Raw genomic sequence first — 21,898 nt, forward strand, 5'->3', positions numbered from 1 at the left:
GAGGTCTAGGTTATGGGGAACTACCCCAAAAAATAGGGCAAGTAGTGATCGAGACTCTAAAGGCTCAAGGAAGGTGTTCAAGTTTAGCAGGATTGAGCCAGGCCCAAGGGTGGGTGCTAGTGAGCAATACACGAGCACCCAGTTAGACCTAGCCAGTAGCACTGATGATCGAGGTGGGAGTGCATAGTTGAGCCCAAGTGTGGGCATGCTTAAAAATAGACCTTAGAAGATCAGATTTAGAGGCTTTGAGAAGGCTTATTGCTCAATTTGATTTTAGCAAGTCAAATATTATGCAGTAGCACCAAATCCCCTAGAATCAAGGATTGTGACTTAGCTCCTAAAATCAAGGGATTATAATCTCTAGAGTTTAAGAATATATCTCACACACTAAATGTAAGGGGGACTTAGCTATATATAGAGTCCCCCACCCTCATTGCACACACACTAGAACCATTGAGTAACAACATCCTTACTCTCACCTTAAACCTTTTTGTTGTTATTTTGTTAGCCTTTTTTCCAGCATTTATTGTGCCTTTTTGTTTTGTACCATACTAGGCAACCAAGCTTGTAGTCTAGAGTGTCCATGCATTATTTCTTATGTTATGCTAATCTGGGATGCAAAAGAGTCCATTCCCATGTCCTAAGCCACACTAGCCTAGAACTTGAGTCTTAGCCCATGATAAGTGAGGTTCTCTCTGAGTTGAGTGACAATTATAGTTCTAGTAGGATAAAGTCTAAAAGCCAAGGCAACTATGCCCTAAGGTGCACTAAAGGCCTAGGTCATGAAGAACTATCCCAAACAATAGGAAGGTAGTGATCAAGACTCTAAAGGCTTAGGAAAGGTGTTCAAGTTTGATAGGATTGAGCCAAGCCTAAGGGCAGGCACTGGTGAACAATGCACAAGCTCTTAGTTAGATCTAGGCGAGCAGACTGATGATCGAGATGTAGGTGCATGGTCAAACCTAGGTGTGGGCATGCTTGAACAAAATCTTAGGAGAATTAAACTTGGAGGCTTCTAAAAGGCCTGGTGCTTAGCATAATTGTAGCAAGTCAAGGATTGTACAACAACACCAAATCACCTAGAATCAAGGATTGTATCTTAGCTCCTAGAATTAAGGGATTGTAATCTCTAGAGTTTAGGAATGTATCTCAGGTACTAAATGTAAGGAGGACTCAGCTATAAATAGAGAGCCTCCACCCCTATTGTACACACAATAGAACCATTGAGTAATAACATCTTTACTCTTACCTTAAACCTTTCTATTGTTTTTTTGTCAACTTTTCTTCTGACACTTGTTATGCCTTTCGCTTTACAACATATGGGTAACCAAGTTTGTAGTCTGGAGTGTCTATGCACCATTTCTTATGTTAGGTTGATCTGGGACATGAAAGAGTCCATTTTTATGTCTTGGACCTACTCAAGCTTGGAGCTTGAGTCTTGGCCTATGACATGTGCACATGCATCGACCACTAGCGAGACTTGTTGGCCCTTTGTCTTGACACATGCCTCGACCACCATTGGCACATGCTGGCCTTTATGTGGGTAGTTCTCTTGAACACTGTCAACACATGCTGGGTTGTGCACCACATATGGGTGTCCTAGGCCTGAGTTACACACCATGTGCACCACAACTAGGTAATAAATGGGTTCAAGCATATGTTCATACTTTTGCCATGCCAATGGCATTTTTATGGCTTCTAAATTCATATAATGGTCCCCTAACCTTCATGTGAAGTTTCATGGCAAGATGACTTGTTTTCTATTTATCATAATTTTTAAAATTTTTTGCTATTTAGGATTTTTTGGAATTTTTTTAGGAGTTTTGGCCCCAAATTTGGTATACATGATCCTTGTATTTTGTTAGAATCTATAAAAAAATTCAATTAAAAAATCAAAATGTAAAAGATTTTGTGGCAATTTGAAAAAAGCATCCCCATTTTAGACACTTGAATGGTTACTGGCTGAGAACCTGTAAAAGCTTTTATGCTCTTTAAGGGGGTGTGAGTTGTCAAGGTTCCTTAGGGGATAGGGGGCTAACATAAGAGACAAAGACTAGCACCCATCACATATCATGTGTAAACACCCTCTTACCCCCTACCTGTAATCATCAAAACCCCTAATACCATCAATTAGGTTCTATAGTTATGCTCCAACAATGGTTCCCTAGGCAAAAAAATGTGACACCAACACATGCCTGAGCTCAACATGTGCACCATGGCCCAGAATCAAACTTCAGTTAAGGCTCGACCATCAATGGCACATGTTGGCACATGGTGCAAGCACATGCCTTAACCATTATCGAGGGCACTTACCTTAACCACCATTGGCACAAGCTAGCTCTTGGTATAGGCACTTGCCTCAACCACCATTAGCACATGCTAGCCATTGGTGTAGGCACATGCCTCAATCAACATTGGCTGAAGATGGCCCTTGGTATGGGTAGTTACCTTAAACACCATTGGCACATGCTGGCCCTTGCAGTAGGCTCTTACTTTAAATAGCTTTGGCACATGCTAGGCTTTGGTGTAAGTACATACCTCGACCACCACTGGCACTTGCGGACCCTTGGTGCAGGATATGCCTATTTGAAAAAAGTGTCCTCATTTTAGACACTTTAATGTCTATTGCTAGCATATTTGTAAAATCTTTCATGCTTTCTAAAAGGTGGTTGTCCTGGGCCTTCTCTCCCCCACGGAGGTAATAGGTGTGTGTGATGGGCCTATCATTGCGTACATGCATGGCAATATCTCTAGAGCAAATTTCAGGTCGTGAATGCCTTTTGGCTATGTTGTCCAGTGGCTAGTTGCTTTAGTGACCCACAAATGCCCATGGCCTCAACAAATTAGCATACATGTGAAAAAAAGGCTCAGCTATGCCAAGCTTAAGCCCATGCCTATAGTTGATGCTGGCCTAGACACTAGACCAAGTCCCTGAATCAAGCAATGGCACCCTGAGGTAGGCAAGCAAAATCTACGACCATGGGCTAAGTCTAGCCAAGTCTTTTCGGTATTTGGCAATCTCATTGTCCTTACTTGTCGACCACAAAAATGCCTTGGCCTGGCCAAGCCTCTACATATGTCACACCCCACATGAGTACCATCAAGGCTAAGGCTCAAGTGCCAGCACGTGGAGGCTAGACCCTCACTCAAGCAATAGGTCACATGAAAGAGTCCTTATGAGAGTTACTTGATGTTGAACCTGAGGACCATTTGAGAAAAGCTTTTCAAAAGCCCTAGAAAAGTGGAGCAGGCACTGTAGGTGCAAAGGCTTTAGATAAGCCTAGTTACAAGCCAAGTGCATAGGCCTAGAACCTTCTAGAAGGGTGAGATACAAAAATGGTTATGGTTATTATAGCACCAAGTAGGGATGCTTCCAAATGGCCAGAGGTATAGGCACTTTGCAAGAGAGCCTAGAACCTTCTAGACCTAGTGCACCATAAAGTGTCTAGAACCAACTTTTTTCTAGAAATTCCCTAACCTTGTATGTGTTAAAGGCCTTGGAACCCTCTAGAATTTATATAAGAGCCACACACTTGGCTCACTGGTGACCACCTTGGCCATGGGGGCTCAAATATAAAGAGGGGTACCACCTCTCCCATAAGACCAACATATAAGCTAGTGAACTTGTGAACCCACAAAGCTACTCAAGCGCATTTGTACATAAGCCACATTGTTCCAGTAACAGAAAGGATTTTGTATTCTTTTACCAGTGCCTTTTTAGCATGCTATAGTGTTTGATTGTCTCTAAGGTGCAACAAGTCATTGGTGAGTGGCACACTCACTCAACCCGATTAAAAGATGACTTAGGCATATGTGAATGGTAGTTTCCTGCCTAAGGCTGCATTATTGCAAAGCTTAAGATTAAAGCCTATGATAGTTGGCATCAGAACACAGTTTAGTGTGTGACCCCGATCCAAGATAATGTCTACTTCTAAAAGAGCTCCCAGCATACTAAAGGGTAAGAGACTCATGAGACATACACTATTGGAATGGGCAAAAAAGGCACCAATAAAGGCATGATCTCAACCTTAGATGCTTAATTGGCCAAGGCGGAATTAGACATGGCTAAAATACAAGACAAGTACGAAGACCAAATGGAGGAATTGGTATCGATTGGAAAAGAGATCATGGAAGAGTTAAGGCAAACTCTTTATGAAGAAATCGAAAGCCTTACCCATAAGAACTTTACCCTAGAGGCCCTAATAGAGGTCATGAAAAAGGAGATGAAGCAACTTAAAAAGAGGCTTTTTGCATACAAGGCAACCATAGAGGGAGGTATACTTACAATCGCTCCTAGGTCTAGGGTGGAGGTTTCCAAGTCAAAGGAGTTTAAGGGGACATGATCTACAAAAGACATAGACAACTTCTTATGGGGCATGGAGTAGTATTTTCAAGAATTGGGCATCAAGAATGATGTTGCTAAGGTAAGCATTACCTCTATGTATCTTGTAGACATTGCACTTCTATGGTGGTATTGTAGGTCCAAGGAGGTTAGGCATGGGGGTGCTGCCATTGGAACATTAGAAGAGTTCTAAAAGGAGTTTAGGTAGCAGCTTTACTTAAGATACGCTATAGACGAGGCACGTACCAAGCTATGATAGTTCACCAAACATAGAGAAGTGCAACACTATGTTTGGAGTTCTAAAAACTCATGCTCTAAAATCCCAACCTTAGGGAGGATGAGGCCTTTTTTACATTTATAGATGGGCTGAAGCCATGGGCTAAGCAAGAGCTAAGGATGATGGGTGTCCAGGACCTCACTCGAGCCATGACCATCGCTCAATCCTTAGTGTAATTCATGAAAGGGTACAATTTTGAGTCTTTTAAGCCTAAAGACAAGGGCAAAGGCAAAGGAGACAAGGATATGAGTAGCAATGGTAAGACACCAATGAACAAAAGGAAGTCCTCCAAGGAGGGACATAAGAAAAAAGACAAATAGTCAGTGACCAAAGATGGATGCATGACTTATTTTCTATGTGACCATCAACACTAAGCCAGGGGTTATCCTAATAAAGCCAAGCTCATGGCCATCATCAAGGGGTATGAAGAGCAACCTGAGAATGAGGGACTAAAGCTTGGTTTGATCATGATAAGTTTTATATTAGCAAAGAAAGGGCATAACAAAAAGGGGTTCATGTTTGACAAAATCTCAATTGTAGGCAAGTGTTTGAATGCCTTAGTGGACACAAGTACATTTGATCTCTTCATGTTCGAAGAAGGTGCTAAGAGACTAGGGCTCAAGGTTGAGAAGGGGCAAGATGGATTAAGATCGTGAACTCTAAAGAGGTTTTGATCATGGGCATGGCACAAGGAGTCGAGTTATAACTTGGAGCATGGAAAAGTAAGGAATCCATTAAAGTAATCCCTCTCAATGACTATGACTTTGTTATTGATTTAGACTTCCTCTAAACGATCAATAAACTCTTTGTTCCCTTCACCAATTGCATTTGCATCTTAGATGATTTGCATCTTGGACCATTGGTGCCAATGCATTGTCCCAATGAAATAAGAGCAAGGGACTAAAACCAAGGCACTTTTCGTAATCTAGCTCACCAAGGGCGTGTGAAATGAGGAGCCACTTTTTTGATGGCCCCAAAAGAGGATGAGCCTTAAAAACTAAAGGACAACACCCTTTTAGAGGTGTTGGAGTCCTTCAAGGTTGTCATGCCTATAAAATTGTACAATAGACTACTTCACAAAAGAGAGGTAGACCACAAGATTAAACCGGTGCCTGATGCCAAGCCACTAGCCTGAGCCTCGTATAAGATGTCACCCCAGAGTTAGAGCTAAAGAGATAACTCAAGGAGCTTCTAGATGCAAGGTTCATCAAGCCTTCTAAAGTTCCATATGGTGTACCAGTCTTGTTTCAATGGAACCATAATGTGTCTTTATAGATGTGCATTAACTATTAGGTGCTAAACAAGCTTATGGTGAAGAACAAGTATCCCATTTCCCTTATTATCGACTTGTTCAACCAACTAGAAGGAATACGATGGTTCATCAAGCTGGATCTAAGATTAGGATACTATCAAGTGAGGAGAGTTGAAGGTGATGAACTAAAGATAGCATGTGTGACTAGCTATAGGGCGTACTAGTTCCTAGTAATGCCCTTTGATCTGATGAATGCACCATGACATTATGCACACTAATGAACAACATACTACAATTATTTCTTAACCAATTTGTTTTCATGTACCTTGATGATATTGTTATCTATAGTCAATCATTTGAGGAACAAGTGATCACTTATGACAAGTGTTCCAAGTACTAAACAAAAATGAACTATACGTAAAGAAGGAGAAATATTCATTTGCCTGACCAGAGATCTCATTCTTAGGCCATGTTGTAGGGAATGGCCAGATCCAGATAAATGAAGACAAGGTCCATGTAATCCAAAAATGGGAACCACCAACGAAGGTCACAGAGTTAAGGTTATTCTTAGGTCTAGCAAACTACTATTAATGCTTTATAAAGGGGTACTCAGCCATTTGTTACTACACATGCTTTAACCATTATTGGCACATACTAGCCCTAGTGTGGGGAGTTGCATTTAATACCATTGGCATATGCTATGCTATGCATCATGTATGGGTTTTCTGGGCCTAGGCCATGCAGCATACACACCATAATAGGGCAATAGGTGGGCTTAAGCTCATCTTCATATTTCTGCCAAGCCAATGCCAATTTTATGGCTTTAAATTCATATAAGTGCTCACCAGTGCTCACATTTGAGCTTGGCTCAATTTTACTAAACATGAACACCATGCCCATACCACTATTCTAGCTAGTTCCCCATGACTTAGGCCTCTAACAGGCCTCAAGACCTTTTCCCTTGGCTATCAAACCCTATCTCACTAGAACTAAAACTGTTCTTTGACTTGAAGAGAACCCTTGGGTCTAGAATAGCTTATGGACTATGACACATGCATATGCCTTGACCACCATTGGGACACATTGGCCCTTGGTCTTGGCACATGCTTTATCCACCATTGGCATATGCTTACCCCTTGTGTGGGTATTTTACTCAAACACCATTGGCACATGCTAGGCCACACACCATATCATGAGCTCGGACTGTACACCATTTGCACCATAATTGGGCAATAGGTAGGTTCTAGCACATTATATTTGTGCTCTGCCAATGACATTTTTATGGCTTGTAAATTTATATAAGCACTCACTAGCACCCGCACCTAGGGTTGGTTCCTCTGGCTATCAAACCCTATCTTGTTAGAGCTAGAATTGCTAATCGACTAAGAGAGAACCTCTAAGCCTGGATCAACTTACAAACTATGACACATCCACATGCTTCAACCACCATCAGCACCCAATGACCCTCAGCGCATGCACATGCCTTGACCACCATCAATAAATGTTGGCCTTTAGTGTAGGTTGTTACTTCAGACACCATCATTAGATGCTGACACTTGGTATGGCATGTGTGCCCCAACCCTTCCACCACTCTTTATCCCTCCCAAGGCACTTGTCTGCCCCTTGAGCACTATCAACACCAAATGATGCTTGGTGTATATGTTATGGGCTTCAGTCTTAAGCCAAAATCTATGTGGCCTCAGATTGGGAATTGACTCTATGTGCATAAGTTAGCCTATGAAACTTAATTGCTTAGCATAATTCTAGCTTGTCAAAGATTGTGCTATAGTACTAGGCCTTCCAAAAACCCTAAAATCTTATCCTCCTAAGACAATGTTTAGGTGTGCTTGCACTTGGGTCTGACCATGTGCCCATACCTTGATCATCAAGGCCATTGCCTGGGCACCTGTTCATTGTTCACAAGCACTTACACTAGGGCTTTGCTTAATTCTACTAAACCTGAACATTGTGCCTGAGCCTCTGGAGTTTTGATCATTACATATACCATTGTTTTATGCTAATTCCTCATGATGTTGACCTCTAGTAGGCCTAAAAGCTTGGTCTCTCTAGTTGTCAGATCTTATCATGCTAAAATTGGAGCTACTTCTTAACTCATAGAGAACTCTTGGGCCTATACTAACTTGCAAGCCATGACACATGCACATGGCTTAACCAACATTGGCACTGAATGACCCTCGATGCATATACATACCTTGACCACTATCGAGACTTGTTGGCCCTTTGTCTTGGCACATACTTCAAGCACCATCAATACATGCTAGCCTTTTGTGTAGGTAGTTCTCTTGAACACCATCGGTATGTGCTAGATCACGCATCATGCTCGTGTATCCCAAGCTTAGGCTATACACCATGCATACTATGACCTGGTAGTAGGTGGATTTAGGCATGTTTTAATATTTTTGCCATGCCAATGCCATTTTTATGGCTTGTAAATTCATATAATGGTCCCCTAAGCCTTCATGTGAAGTTTCATGACAAGATGACACATTTTCTATTTTTCATAATTTTTAGAATTTTTCATGATTCAAGATTTTTAAAATTTTTTTAAGAGTTTTCACCCCAAATTTGGTGTATGAGATCCTTGTATTTTTTTTAGCATCCAAAAAAAATTTAGCTAAAAAATCAAAGTGTAGAAGATTTTGTGGCCATTTGAAAAAAGCATACCTATTTTGGACACTTGAATGGCTACTATCTATGAACCTATAAAAGCTCTTATGCTCATTAAGGGGGTGCAAGTTTTCAAGGTTCTTTGGAGGAAAGGGGCCAATACAAAGGCCAAGGACTAGAACCTATCACACATCATATGTGCACACCCCTTAGCACGTACCCCTTAGCCCGTACCCCTAATCACTAGATCTCTAATGCTATTGATCAAGTTTTCTGGTGATGCTTTGATGATGGTGCCTTAGACAAAAAAATGTAGCACCATCACATGCCCAAGCCCAGCATGTGCATTGTGGCTTAGAATCAATCTTCAGCCAAGGTCTTGACCATTAACAGCACATGCTGGCACATGGTGTAGGCACATACCTCAATCATCATCAATATAAGCTAGCCTTTGGTATAGGCACTTGCTTCAACCACCATTGGCATATGCTCACCCTTGGTATGGTAGATGCCTCGATCAACATCGATAAAAAATGGCCCTTAATGTGGGTAGTTACCTTGAACATCATTGGCACATATTGGCCCTTAATGAGAGCAGTTACCTCGAACACCATTGGAATATACTAGGCATTGGTGCAAGCACATACCTTGACCACCATTGGCATCTATAGACCCTTGGTGCAAGATTTGCTTGTTTGAAAAAAGTATCCCCATTTCAAACACTTTAATGTCTATTGCTACCATATTTGTAAAATCTTTCATGCTTTTTAGAGGGTGGTTATTTAAGCCCCCTTCTTTCTCCCATGGAGGAACTAGGTGTGTGCAATGGGCTTATCATTCTGTACATCCATGGCAACATCCTTAGCATAAAATCTAGGTTGTGCATGCCTTCTAGCCATGTTGTTTAGTGACTAGTTGCTATGGTGAACCATAAGCACCTATCACCTCAATCAGTTGGCATGCATGTGGAAAAAGGGTTGACTATGTTGATTTCAAGTCTATGCCTACGATTGATGCTAATCTCAAGTCTATGCCTGTGATTAATGCTTCCCCAAAATGTAAACTAAGTCCCTGAATTGGGTAATTAATCTTCGAAGTGGTGCAAATGGAAGCTAAGGTCATAGGCTAGGTCTAGCTAAGTCTCTTGAGTATTTGAAAGTTTCATGATCCCTTCTCATAGACCATAAAAATGCCTTAGCCTGGCCAAACCCCTGTATGTGTCATAAGCTTGGAGCTTAAGCCTAGCTACCATGCAGCCTTATGTGGAAAACTACCATCCATAGGCCTAAATCAGCCTTTTCCCTGGCTCTTTACCTATCACTTTTGCCATGCACTCCATTAACTCCCTAAGAGCTTAGGAGAAAGGTAGGAAGGAGGGTTAAAGCAATTATAACTTTTATTTACATGATACTATATACAATTGCTTAATGCCTAAGTCTATGACATGGTTCCTCTTGTTTGTGTAGCTTCTAACTTGTTTATAAATAAGGGGAATGGCCTTTATTTATACTTGATCCTCCCCAACACATATGACCCTTATTGATCCAAGTGTGTGCCCCTTATAAGCCTTTTAGACCCTTTCATGGTCCCTAAACACTTCCTAGGTCAACTAAGGCCTTTGTAAAATCTAGCTTGTTTTATGCTCCCCCTAAGCCTTAGGTCAGAAGTGTTCGGGTACTTTAACTTAGTGCCTGCACCTAGCAAGTTCTAAAACCTTCCCCATTTAGTCACTATTCCACATGCAACTAGGGCCTTTTAGAGTCTTCTTTATTTAGGTGCTATAGTACCTGTTACTATTCTTGCCTTAATCCCTTTTGGAACTTTCAGTACCTATGTATGTGGCTAGCATTTAGGCTTAGCTAGACTCTTTTGCACTCATGCACTAGCCTGTCTCTAGGCTAATCTAGAGTTTTTTACGCCTACTTGCCCATGCCTCTTTTTTAGGGCATTCTGGATCTTTCCAACGAGTAGTCCTTATTCTTGACACTAGGCTACTCACCCCGCCGTGCTCTTACACCTTAGCCTAGGCCCTAATCTGCACATTGGGCCTCGTATATGCCTTTAGGACCTTATTCTCGATCCTTCCCAGTCCATTGCCTACACCAACTCGAACAAGCTACATCTCTTAACCCACTTGGCTTATGACTTGCACATGAACCATGACACATGCAGCCGATGATGCCTATGAACCCAGGAACAAGTTCCTGAATTAGGCAATGTCCCCCCTGGGTGCTAGTAATAGAGTTTACATGTGTGATCCCAACCAAACCAAGCATCGATGGTGTCATGCCATTGTTGTTTATTGGATGGTAGATGTAGTCTCGTAGCCTTTGCTTGTGTTTTTCTTATGTCAAGCAGGCATGGTATGGCCTCATATGTCATTTCCTCTACTCGTTTGTTGCATAATTGAATGGGTGGGTTATGGGCTGATTTGTGTGGATGTTGTCACTTCTACATAATGGGTATATGAGTGGTGCTATGGTTATGCATGTTGGCAGACTCCATGATCAATGAATTGAACTATTAACCCATCATCCTTTTTAATCTCCCTCCATGAAGCCATCATACCCTAAGGGTGCAATCGAGATCTTGTGCAGCATACCTAAATCGATAAAAATTGGATGTCTTGCCATCCTTTATTCATCTTATGTCTTTTGGGGCTATAAGTCAAACCTCAATCGTGTCTCATGTCCCAAGTGTGCCACCCAACCTCTGTGGCCACATTGGTGCATTGGTGTTTGATCATGCTCTTAGATGCAGAACATTTTGTAAGCATAGGCTTTCAGCCTTTGTTCATCCAATGCTATGCATTTTATGTGCTCGACATGCACAATGCTTGTGCTCTGTGTTAGCTCTCTCTTTCATTTAGTTAATGTGTTAAGGCCCATTTAATGCCAACGTCTTGAAGGAATGCTACCTAGTTGATCCTGCTAGTAGTCATATGCTTGTTTAAAAGATTAAGCCATGCATGTGTAAGTTTAAACTAATTTAGACTATGAAACTACAAATGGCTCAACAAATTAGTTATAGTGTTTGATGGTATCTACTACTTGGATAACCATAGTAATTTTAGAGCTAATATGTGCAACAAATCTTGACTTCTGAAAGGGATGCATTTATTAGATAAAAGGTCAATGTAGGCTTTGCCTATTGCTCTAATGATTCATGATAACTTGACGGATCACATGGCCTTTGTATCGGTGATGCATCATTCAAATTTCTACCCTATCAACTTTCGATGGTAGGATAGTGGCTTACTATGGTGGCAACAAGTAACAGGGAATTAGGGTTTGATTCCAAAGAGGAATCCTAAAAATGGTAGCAAGTGTGCAAATTACCTAATCTTGACTTGAGAAGGTAGTAACAATAAATAACAATACTAGGCTCTATAAGTCTGGTAATTGGAATAAGTACAGTCTAAAACCCTTAACAAGGATCCATTAGAGTTCAAGTCTAGTGCTAGCAGTTGTGATAATTCTAGCTCGAATAGTGTATATTTGTGTTGTTGCAATTAAAAAACTTGTAGTTAGAACTAAGGTTGGGTTATCTAATCTACCTTATAGTAAGCATTGGTTTATTTATCCCTACTGCCAACGATGTACTCCTGGCCTTAACTAGCTGAGTCATTCCTCTGAAGCTGTTACTTTGAAGAAATTAGAGTGCTCAAAGCAAGCCTAAGATTGTATACATTAGCATGGGATAACATCATAGGATTTTAGTCCTATTGTGTTAGCCTTTGGGATCAAAGTAATGATTAACAGGGATAGTCAAGGGCATTCATATTTCATAGTTAGAGGTGAAATTCTTGGATTTATGAAAGATGAACAATTACAAAAGCATTTACCAAGGATGTTTTCATTAATCAAGAATGAAAGTTGGGGGCTCAAAGACAATCAGATATCATCCTAGTCTCAACCATAAACAATGTCAACCAAGGATCGATAGTGTTACTTTTAGGAATCTATCGGCACATTATGAGAAATCAAAGTCTTTGGGTTTCGAGGGAAGTATGGTCACAAGGCTAACACTTAAAGGGATTGACATAAGAGCACCACCAAAAGTAGAGCCTGTGGTTTAATTTAACTCAACATGGGGAAACTTAATAGGTCCAGACATAGTAAGCATTTATAAAATGAGAGCTCTTTCTTGATTCTATAGGTGGTGGTACATGGTTGTTCTTAGTTGGTGAAGCAATTTGTCTAGTTAATTTCATTAATGAATAAGACTTTAGCCCATTAACTAGCTGCGAGGAGGTGATCCTTCATGGCTAGCCTCTTAGAAAGACTACGATCGCTTAGGCTAAAGAAGTTTGAAGCAATAACAAGTTTGTGATGCCCTTAGATGTTCTAGGCTACACATGTGCTACACTAATGTATTCAACAAGTTTATCTGTCACTGTTTCATAGGAAAGACCAAGCCAAGGGTTCTCATTGAGACAAGGAGCAGTTCTAAAGCTACTGAGACCAAGTCAATAAGTAAGGTAAACCAGGCATAAAGGTTCAATAGAGGTCTCAAAGGTAGGACCATGACCCAGAATGGATGCATAGGCACTGAAATGAGCTCAAGAAACTTAAGCTAGTAGATTTGGTTTAGTAGCTTTCAGACAGACCTAGGCATGGGTATAGGTGTATGCCCAAGCGTAGGTAGAACCAAAGAATGCACAAGCCCAAAAAAAGGCCCCGCATAGGCACTACTAAAGAAAGAGTCCAAGATAATTCAAACTCCTTTTTAATAGAGTCCATGTAAAATTAGAGCCCTTCAATGTAATCCTATTGTAATGTCCTATATATATTAGACTCTTTGTAAGCTTAGGATAGGAACTATGTTAACCATTGATTCAAAGAAGCCTTGGCTATAAATAAGAGGTGCCCCTAACCTCATTATACTCTCCACAACTTGAGTAATACAAGTTTAATCTTGCCTATCTCTGTCATTCACTTTAGCTTTCTATTAAACAATTTATGTGTAGCCTTGTCTAACAGTAGATTGGGGTAACTAGCCTTGAAGTTTTGAGTGCCCATGCATCTATCCAGTTAAAGGCTTATCTAGGATACCAGATGAGTCAATTCCTGGGTCTTAAAGCCATACAAGTCAAAGCTTGAGTCTTAACCCAAGATAAGTGGTATTAGAGCATGTTTAGAACTAGTTCAAAGTTAGAAAAAGCTAGTCCAAAGTGATCAATGCTGTGTGCTACTAAAACTAAAGTTAACATTGGAAGAGGTTTTGAACGTGTTGGTGTAGGCATTCAATTTTGTGGTATGGGCATCATAGGTCATTTTTATGCTTATGTGCTAGTGATATGCCCCTAGTGCATAAGATATAAGTGTACAAGAGTGTAGACTAGGTGTTTAACCGATTACTATTATGGTGCTATAAAAGTGTTATGCATGGTGTGTAGGTGTATAGACTAGTGTCTGACTGAGAATGCAGGGTGTGTTGAGCCAGTGTATAGATTGGTGCTTGATAATGTGTGTGTATTAGTGTGTTGCGCCAAGAGATAGGTGTGCTGGTTCATGAGGATCAAGACTAGATCATTGGAATGTGCAAAAGGTTCAGGTAATCTCTTTGGTTTTGTAAATTGTTTAGGGTTGTGGCATCACTAGGGAAAACTAAACCAAAGGCCAAGGTAAAGCCCTTGATAAGTTCCCACCTATAGACAAAGGAAGGAAGGCTAGATTAGGGGACATGGTAATGTCCCTAGATACCCATTGCAAAAGTTCGAGGTGACTATTATTGAATTGAGGTATAAGTTCAAGGATAGGGAAGGATCCTTGAATGAGGTATAAGAGGTTCTCATGCAGTGGAATGAGGCATTAAAGGCCATGGTGTGAACCTTGCAAGAGGAGCTAGCAATGTTCAAGGTTGATCATACTACATTTCAAACTGCCATAGTTGTTGCTGTAGGTTTAGGACCTAAGGTGGTGGTGGCTAAGCAGTTTTTTTATGGTCAAAAGCCAGGAGTAAAGGCCATGCTACAACAAAGAGGTATGCAGGAGTCAAGTTAGGCCAGTGTTGTTATGGAATCAAAGACTCAGGTTTAGTGCACTAAGTCTCCAAAGCCTAGGGGAAACAACCAAAGTAGGGGAGACACCAGTGTTTGTTCCTTAAGGGAGGAAAGGGCTATGAGAAATCCCAGATTTTGCATGGCCACTACTACTGCCAATAGGGACAAGAAGAATAAGCCCTTGAGTTACTTTTTTTGTATCAATTAGCAAAGGGTGAAGAAGTGCCTGAGGTGTGCAAGGCTTTTAACCATCAACTATGTAAAAGAGTTGTTTATAGGCAAGAGTAGTAGTGGTGATGAGCACTAAGAGGAGCCTAAGGTGATGCGGCTTGATACGGCCTGATGCTTTTCGATTCTGTTGAAATGGTAGAACCTCTCTAGGAGATGATAGTGATGTGGTAATGGAATGTCACAGCATTACTCTTAAAGTGTAGCCAGATCCCTCCAAAAAAAAGTTTGTAGTAGGTAATTCAAAGAAAGTAGATGAGACATCAGACGTGTAGGCGAAAAGGACTAGTGTAGCATAGGGTTGATGATACTCGAGAGAACAACCAGTAGAGTACTTATTTGGGTATGGGACAAACACATGGGAAATCTAGTTCGAGGGGAGAAGACAAAGCTGATTTGCATAGAGGCATGCAGTTCAGGTGCAATATCCCTCTGACAATGAGGGTGTTGCTAGAATAAGTGCTGGAAAATGTCACAGTCCATAGGAAAAACCAAGCCCAAGGGTTCTCACTGAGATAGCGAGCGATTCTAAGGTAATCAAGACGAAGTTAGAATGCAAGGGAAACTAGGCCTAGAGGCGTAATAGAGGTCTTGGGGGTAAGACCAAGGCCAAGAATAGGTGCATGGGCATCGAAACAAGATTAGGGAGCTCAAGCTAAGGGATCTAGTTCGACAACTTTCAAATAGACCTAGACATAAGCACATGAATAGGCCCAAGCATAGCAGAACTAAACCATGCAAAGGTCCAAAAAAGGCCCCATATGGATACTACTAAAGAAAAAGTCTAAGCTAATTCAAACTCCTTTTCTGATAGAGTTTATATAAAATTAGAACTTTCCAATGTAATCATATTGTAATGTCCTCTATATATTGGATTCTTTGTAAGCCTTAGGATAGGAACTATGTCAGCCATTGGTTCAAGGGGGCCTTAGCTATAAATAGGAGAAGCCCCTCACCCTCACTATACACACCACAACTTGAATAATACAAGTTTACTCCTTCATATCTCTATTGTTTTCTTTAGCTTTCCATCAAGCAATTTATGTACAACCTTGTCTATTAGTAGATTAAGATGGTTGGCCTTGGTGTTTCAAATGTCCATGCATTGATCTAGTTAAAGGTTACTCTGGGACACTGAATAAGTCAATTCCTGGGTCCTAGAGCTACACAAGTCAGAGCTTGAGTCTCAACTTGTGACATATAGCCTTGGCTGATAGGCCCAAGTAATATTTAAAATTTTGTCATCATGGTGATAGATCATTTCAATTATTGGTCTTCAATGAGGAATTCCTGTTAATCGTGAGTCATTAGCTCACACTGACTACATCATTGCCCTTTGTATGCATTGCCCATCACTCCTACTGATTGAATGGTCTGATGAAGTGTTCGGATCATGGCAACATGTAGTTCATTGCCCATGATGTCTTGAAAAGTTCACCAAACCTTACATTTAGAGAAAGGAAAAGTCATAACAAGGTTTTCGTATGTGAACTTGTGAAAAGATCATTATTGAAACTTGTTTAATGAATAACAATGCATTAACAAAACACTAAGGGGCCAAGGGTACCTTCATGCCTCAAGCCCTTTCTTGCCCTAGGTGTGCACGATGATCAATTCATTTCACTTCCTAAGCGGGTGAAACTATTAGTATCATTGCTTATGGCTGAATAACGAACCCTTGGCACCAATCACCCTAGGGAACCAGAATGAAAAAGAGCATGTGTTCCTTCTCCATCTTGTTCATGGTGAATACATGGGTGGTATCATGACTCCTTCTTTTTGTGAAAAACCAAAACAACTCTCAACAATGGATATCTCAACTCTCGTATCGATGAAGAATGTACTAAAATGTGATACATGGTGTGAATTGTAGAATCCCATGAACCATTAAGTCTTTGAATGCAAGTTGTGTTGTAAGCCATTAGGCCAAGGGCACGCCTGCCTGGGTGTCATGCATTGTCTCCCCCTCTAAACCCCCACCCATTATGCTCTATAGTAAGGGGCTGAAAATTACCCCTCATGATCTCATCGATCGTGGTTGGCCCAAAAATGAGTCCCCAACAATGATAGCATCATGATCATTGATGGTAAAGCTCTTGACATGCCTCAACTTTGGTGACGCATGCTCATTGTCCATCTAGACCCCATTGGACCCCTCACATCACTTGATTGATGCTAGTATCATGACCCCAGGTCAAGTAGGATTACCTAATGAATTTAAGCATATCAATATACAGAAAAAAAAAAACTTACCAAGATTCCCCTAGTAATAACAAGCGAACTAGAAAGAGCCCAGCTTGAGAATCGGGTGCCCATGGCATCTAAATTGTAGTTTACAAAAGTGTCCTCAATGGTGGACCAAGCCCAAGTCCCCAGAAAAGGGGAACCAGAGAGGTTGAGAGTCCTACTGTGCCTAAACCCTATCAAACCATCCAAGGTTGAATATGGGTGAGAAACTAATAAAAAACATGTATCACGAGGGAAAGATGAAAAAATTTTTGAAAAAAGAGTCAAAGAGTTTTTGAAATTATCAAGAAAAAAGTGAAATGGGGGCCAATGATGCATCTTAGTTAAATGTGGAACAACGATAGCCAATCCGTTGATCGGCTAGGGCATGGACCATTGTGGGTTGTGGCAGTGGCCCAAACCCAAGCTTTCAATATGCCTATGGAGACATTGTTACCATGATTATAAAATACAGCACATGCCATCTCGACATGCCTTGACACTCACGTACTCTTGACAAAGGCCTGTAGGTTCCTTATCTGGCCCATCTTGAAACATGGACAAAGATAACATATGTGTGAGTTAATGGGGTAGAAAACCTATAAAACAAAAAGAAGCTTATTGGTGTGATCCCTCATAAGTGAGCTACTAATCGACCTTGATCTTCTGAGAAAGGTTTGAGTCTGAGCATACCTAGAAAGACCAAAAAGATAAAAAAACTATGCCTGAGTGGGACAAAGCCAAAGGAAACTATGGTGGAGGCCTATAATGATACTATCATTTAAATTGTTCACCTAACTTGGGTATAGGGGTGAAAGACTAATCAAACTGTTTAATAGCTGGTTCCCTTTGAAGTTTTCCTTAGGATAGTTGAAGCCCTTAGTGAATTCCATCAAGTAAAGCTAATGATTAGAGGCATCAGGGCTGCAACACCCTCAACCTATCTTAAACTTTAAATAGGTAGGATGGTGTGACTTCATTAAGCCATGCCACGAAATTGAGAACTCCAAGTGGGCCATTTTTGGTAAGCAAAACTGGTGATGCAGAATGAACCAGAAGCCAAGTTATGGTGCCTAACTTTGCACTAACCTAGAACCCACAAAGTGTCTTGGTCGATTAAGATAGTAGAACAGTGGTCATGGAAGTTGAAATTTGCTAAAAAGTGTGTAACAACTCACCTACCGAGTCAACTAGCCCTGAAAATGGATGACGCTTAAGCACACGACCTATACTCAACTATCAGGGTAAGGGCCAAGCCCAATGAGTAAGAAAGCACATGGTTGCTGCAAAACTTAAGGCATGAGCTCGGGTGGAGCAACCATCAATGTAGATCTTGGCATTAGTAGTAAATATTCAAATGAAAACTTTGAAGGCCAAAGAAAGGAAAGGTTTCATGTGAATGGCACTTGCATATGGGTTAGTTGATCCTAAGAGATAGGGGAAGATAGTCTAATAGTGCATCCAGGACAAGCTTTGAAAGGGAATAAGGTTAAAATTCTTGAACTGAGATACAGTGATTGAAGGCAATATTAAAAAATCTAGAGACATTGGTGGGTCTTCAAAAAGAGTTATCTTTTCTATTTCATGGCCTTCCCACCCTGAAAATGACACAATTGTAGGTAGGGTCTAGTAGCTAGATGAGCAACGTATGTTGCTTAGTGTCTGGTGCACCCTTAGCAACCCTTGAAAATTTAGAGCACTGAGTGCCATCCATGTCCAATCATACTCATAACCACATCAGGTATTTAAAGTAAACAACCATTGGTCAATGGAATAATGTATGCAATGAAAGTTGGCAAAATGGATTCATAACCTCAAGAAAAGGATTAGCTCTGAGCGCTGTGCATGGGGGTCCTATTCCTGAACCCATCAGCTATAAATGCACTATTGAGCTATTCCCATGGCAAGAGCAAGTCACCATGTGTCGATCGGGAGCCTTCCCCAAACAATGAGTAGTCAACTTTGAACTAGTATGGACTAAGGGAATCTGACTATTTAATTAAAACAAAACATTGCGATAGTCCCTACAGATGATCACACAATGTGATTTTTACCCAGTGTTTTAAATGTCAAAGTGAAAAAATTCAACTGAGTGTAGGTAAACGGCGGGAGTAACTATGACTCTCTTAAGGTAGCCAAATGCCTTGTCATCTAATTATTGATGCGCATGAAAGGATTAATGAGATTCCCACTATCCCTGTCTACTATCTAGCGAAACTACACCCAAGGGAATGGGTTTGGTAGAATCAACAAGGAAAAATTACCCAACTAAGCTTAACTCTAGTCTGACATTGTGAAATGACTTGAGAGGTGTAGGATAAGTGGGAGCCCTCGGGTGAAATTGAAATACCACTACTTTTAATGCTACTTTACTTGTTTTGTAAATCAAAGGTAGGGCACGACCCTTTCTTTTTATGAAAGATGAATAATTGTGAAAGCATTTACCAAAGATGTTTTCATTAATTAAGAAAGAAAGTTGCAAGCTTGAAGATGATCAGATATCATCCTAGTCTTAACCATAAATGTTGTCAACCAAAGATTGATGGATGTTACTTTTAGGACTCTATCGACACCTTATGAGAAATCAAAGTCTTTGGGTTCTAAGGGGAGCATGGTTACAAGGCTAAAACTTAAAGGAATTGATGGAAGGGCACCACTAATAGTGCAACCTATGGCTTAATTTGACTCAATACAAGGAAACTTACTAGGTCTAGACATAGTAAAGATTGATAAACTAAGAGCTCTCTCTTGATTCTATGAGAGGTGGTGCATGGTAGTTCCTAGTTGGTGGATTGATTTGTCTAGTTAAATCAATTAACGAACAAGACCTCAGCTTGTTAACTAGATACATGGAGGTGATCCTTTGTGGCTAGCTTCTTAGAGGGACTATGGCTACTTAAGCTAAGGAAGTTTAAGGCAATAACAAGTTTGTGATGCCCTAAGATGTTCTAGGTTGCACATGTGCTACACTAATGTATTCAATGAGTCTATAGCCTTGGCTGATAGGTCTAAGTAATCTTTGAAATTTCATCATGCTAGGGTTAGTAAGTGTGAGTCATCAGCTCATGTTGACTACATCCTTACTCTTTTTACACACCGCTCATCCAACTGATTGAATGTCTAGTGAAGTGTTTGGATCATGGTGACGTGGATGGTTTGCTACCTGTGACATCATGGAAAGTCCACTGAACCTTATCATTTAGAGGAAAGAAAAGTTGTAACAATGTTTTTGTAGGTGAACTTAGGGAATGATCATTGTTGAAACTTGCTCAACGAATGACCCACAAATGTGTTAATGAAACACTGAGAGGGCAAGCATGTCTTCATACCCTGAGCCCCTTCTAGCCATAGGAGTGTGTGACAATCAATTTGTTTTACCTCTCGAGTGGGTAAAATGATTGGTATGATTGTCTGTGGCCAAATAACAAGCCCTCGATGCATATCGTGCTAAGGAACTAGAAGGAAGAAAAGTATGTATGATGTTGCTATCCCTTTTGCAATGTGTTCACAGGTGGCACCGTGACTCCTTTTGTCATGGAAAACCAAAATGACTCTTAGCAATAGATATCTCGGGTCTCACATTGATGAAGAACGTAGCAAAATGTTATTCTTGGTGAGAATTGAAAAATCCCATGTGTAGAAAAATTATTGTATTTTTGTTGGCATCCACAAAAGCATTCAGCTAAAAAATTATTGTAGAAGATTTTGTGGCCATTTGAAAATAGTGTCCCCATTTCAGACACTTGAATGGGTACTGATTGTGAACCATAAAAGCTTTAATGCTCATTAAGGGGGTGTGAGTTATTAAGGTTCATTGGGGGATAGGGGGCCAATATAAGGGCCAAGGACCAGCACCCATCACACATCATGTGCACACACCCCCTGGCCCCCCACCTCTGATCGTCGAAACCCCCATTGCTGTCGGTTTGGTTCTTTGATGATACTATGGTGATTGGAGTAATGATTAATAAGGATAGTCAAAGACATTCATATTTCATAGTCAAAGGTTAAATTCTTGAATTTATGAAAGACAAACAACTATGAAAGCATTTGCCAAGGATGTTTTCATTAATCAAGAATGAAAGTTGAAGGCTCAAAGATGATTAGATACTCTCTTAGTCTTAACCATAAATGATGCCAACCAAGGATCAACGGATGTTACTTTTAGGACTCTTCCAGCACCTTATAAGAAATCAAAGTCTTTAGGTTTCAAGAGGAGTATGGTCATAAGGCAGAAACCTAAAGGACACCACTAGTAGTGGAGCCTATGGCTTAATTTGACTCAACACATGGAAACTTAGCAAGTCTAGACAACTAAGGATTGATAGATTAAGAGCTCTTTTTTTATTCTATGGGTGGTAGTGCATGGCCATTCTTAGTTGGTGGAGTGATTTGTTTAGTTAATTTAATTAATGAACGAAACCTCAGCCTATTAACTAGCTATGTGAAGGTGAACCTTCGTGGCTAGCTTCTTAGAATGACTATGGCCTTTTAGGCTAAGGAACTTTGAGGCAATAACAAGTCTATGATACCTTTAGATATTTTGGGCCACACACACAATACACTAATGTATTCAATGTGTCTATAGCCTTGGATAATAAGGTCGGGTAATCTTTAAATTTCATTGTGATGGGGATAGATCATTGCCATTATTGGTCTTCAATGAGGAATTCCTAGTAAGCATGAGTCATCATCTTGCATTAACTACATCCCTAACCTTTATACACACCACCCATCGCTCCTACCAATTGAATGGTCCATGAAGTGTTCAAATCATGGCAACATGGATGGTTTGCTTCCTACGACATCATGAGAAGTCCACTAAACTTTATCATTTAGAGGAAAGAGAAGTCATAACAAGGCTTTCATAGGTGAACTTCTGGAAGGATCATTGTTGAAACTTGCTTAATGAATGATATGTGAATATGTTAACAAAACATC

General features: G+C 40.5%; 1 non-coding gene and 4 pseudogenes across 1 annotated transcript; all 5 read left to right on the forward strand.

Annotated features, from left to right (window-relative positions):
• The first annotated feature begins 11,416 nt into the window (after window positions 1–11,416).
• Window positions 11,417–12,500, forward strand: LOC149517884 (18S ribosomal RNA; annotated as a pseudogene).
• A 4,027-nt stretch (window positions 12,501–16,527) lies between these two features.
• On the forward strand, window positions 16,528–16,683 carry LOC149517885 (5.8S ribosomal RNA). The gene has a single exon (XR_016344336.1). It is a non-coding gene; the product is annotated as a 5.8S ribosomal RNA (ribosomal RNA).
• A 255-nt stretch (window positions 16,684–16,938) lies between these two features.
• On the forward strand, window positions 16,939–18,724 carry LOC149517886 (25S ribosomal RNA; annotated as a pseudogene).
• A 284-nt stretch (window positions 18,725–19,008) lies between these two features.
• LOC149517887 (18S ribosomal RNA) lies at window positions 19,009–20,215 on the forward strand (annotated as a pseudogene).
• Window positions 20,216–20,497: 282 nt separating this feature from the next.
• Window positions 20,498–21,851, forward strand: LOC149517888 (18S ribosomal RNA; annotated as a pseudogene).
• Window positions 21,852–21,898: the final 47 nt, after the last annotated feature.

This window comes from Durio zibethinus, chromosome 8 (assembly GCF_047325235.1).
Source record: "Durio zibethinus cultivar Kanyao isolate XHJ-2024 chromosome 8, ASM4732523v1, whole genome shotgun sequence".
NCBI classification, from domain to species: Eukaryota; Viridiplantae; Streptophyta; class Magnoliopsida; order Malvales; family Malvaceae; genus Durio; species Durio zibethinus.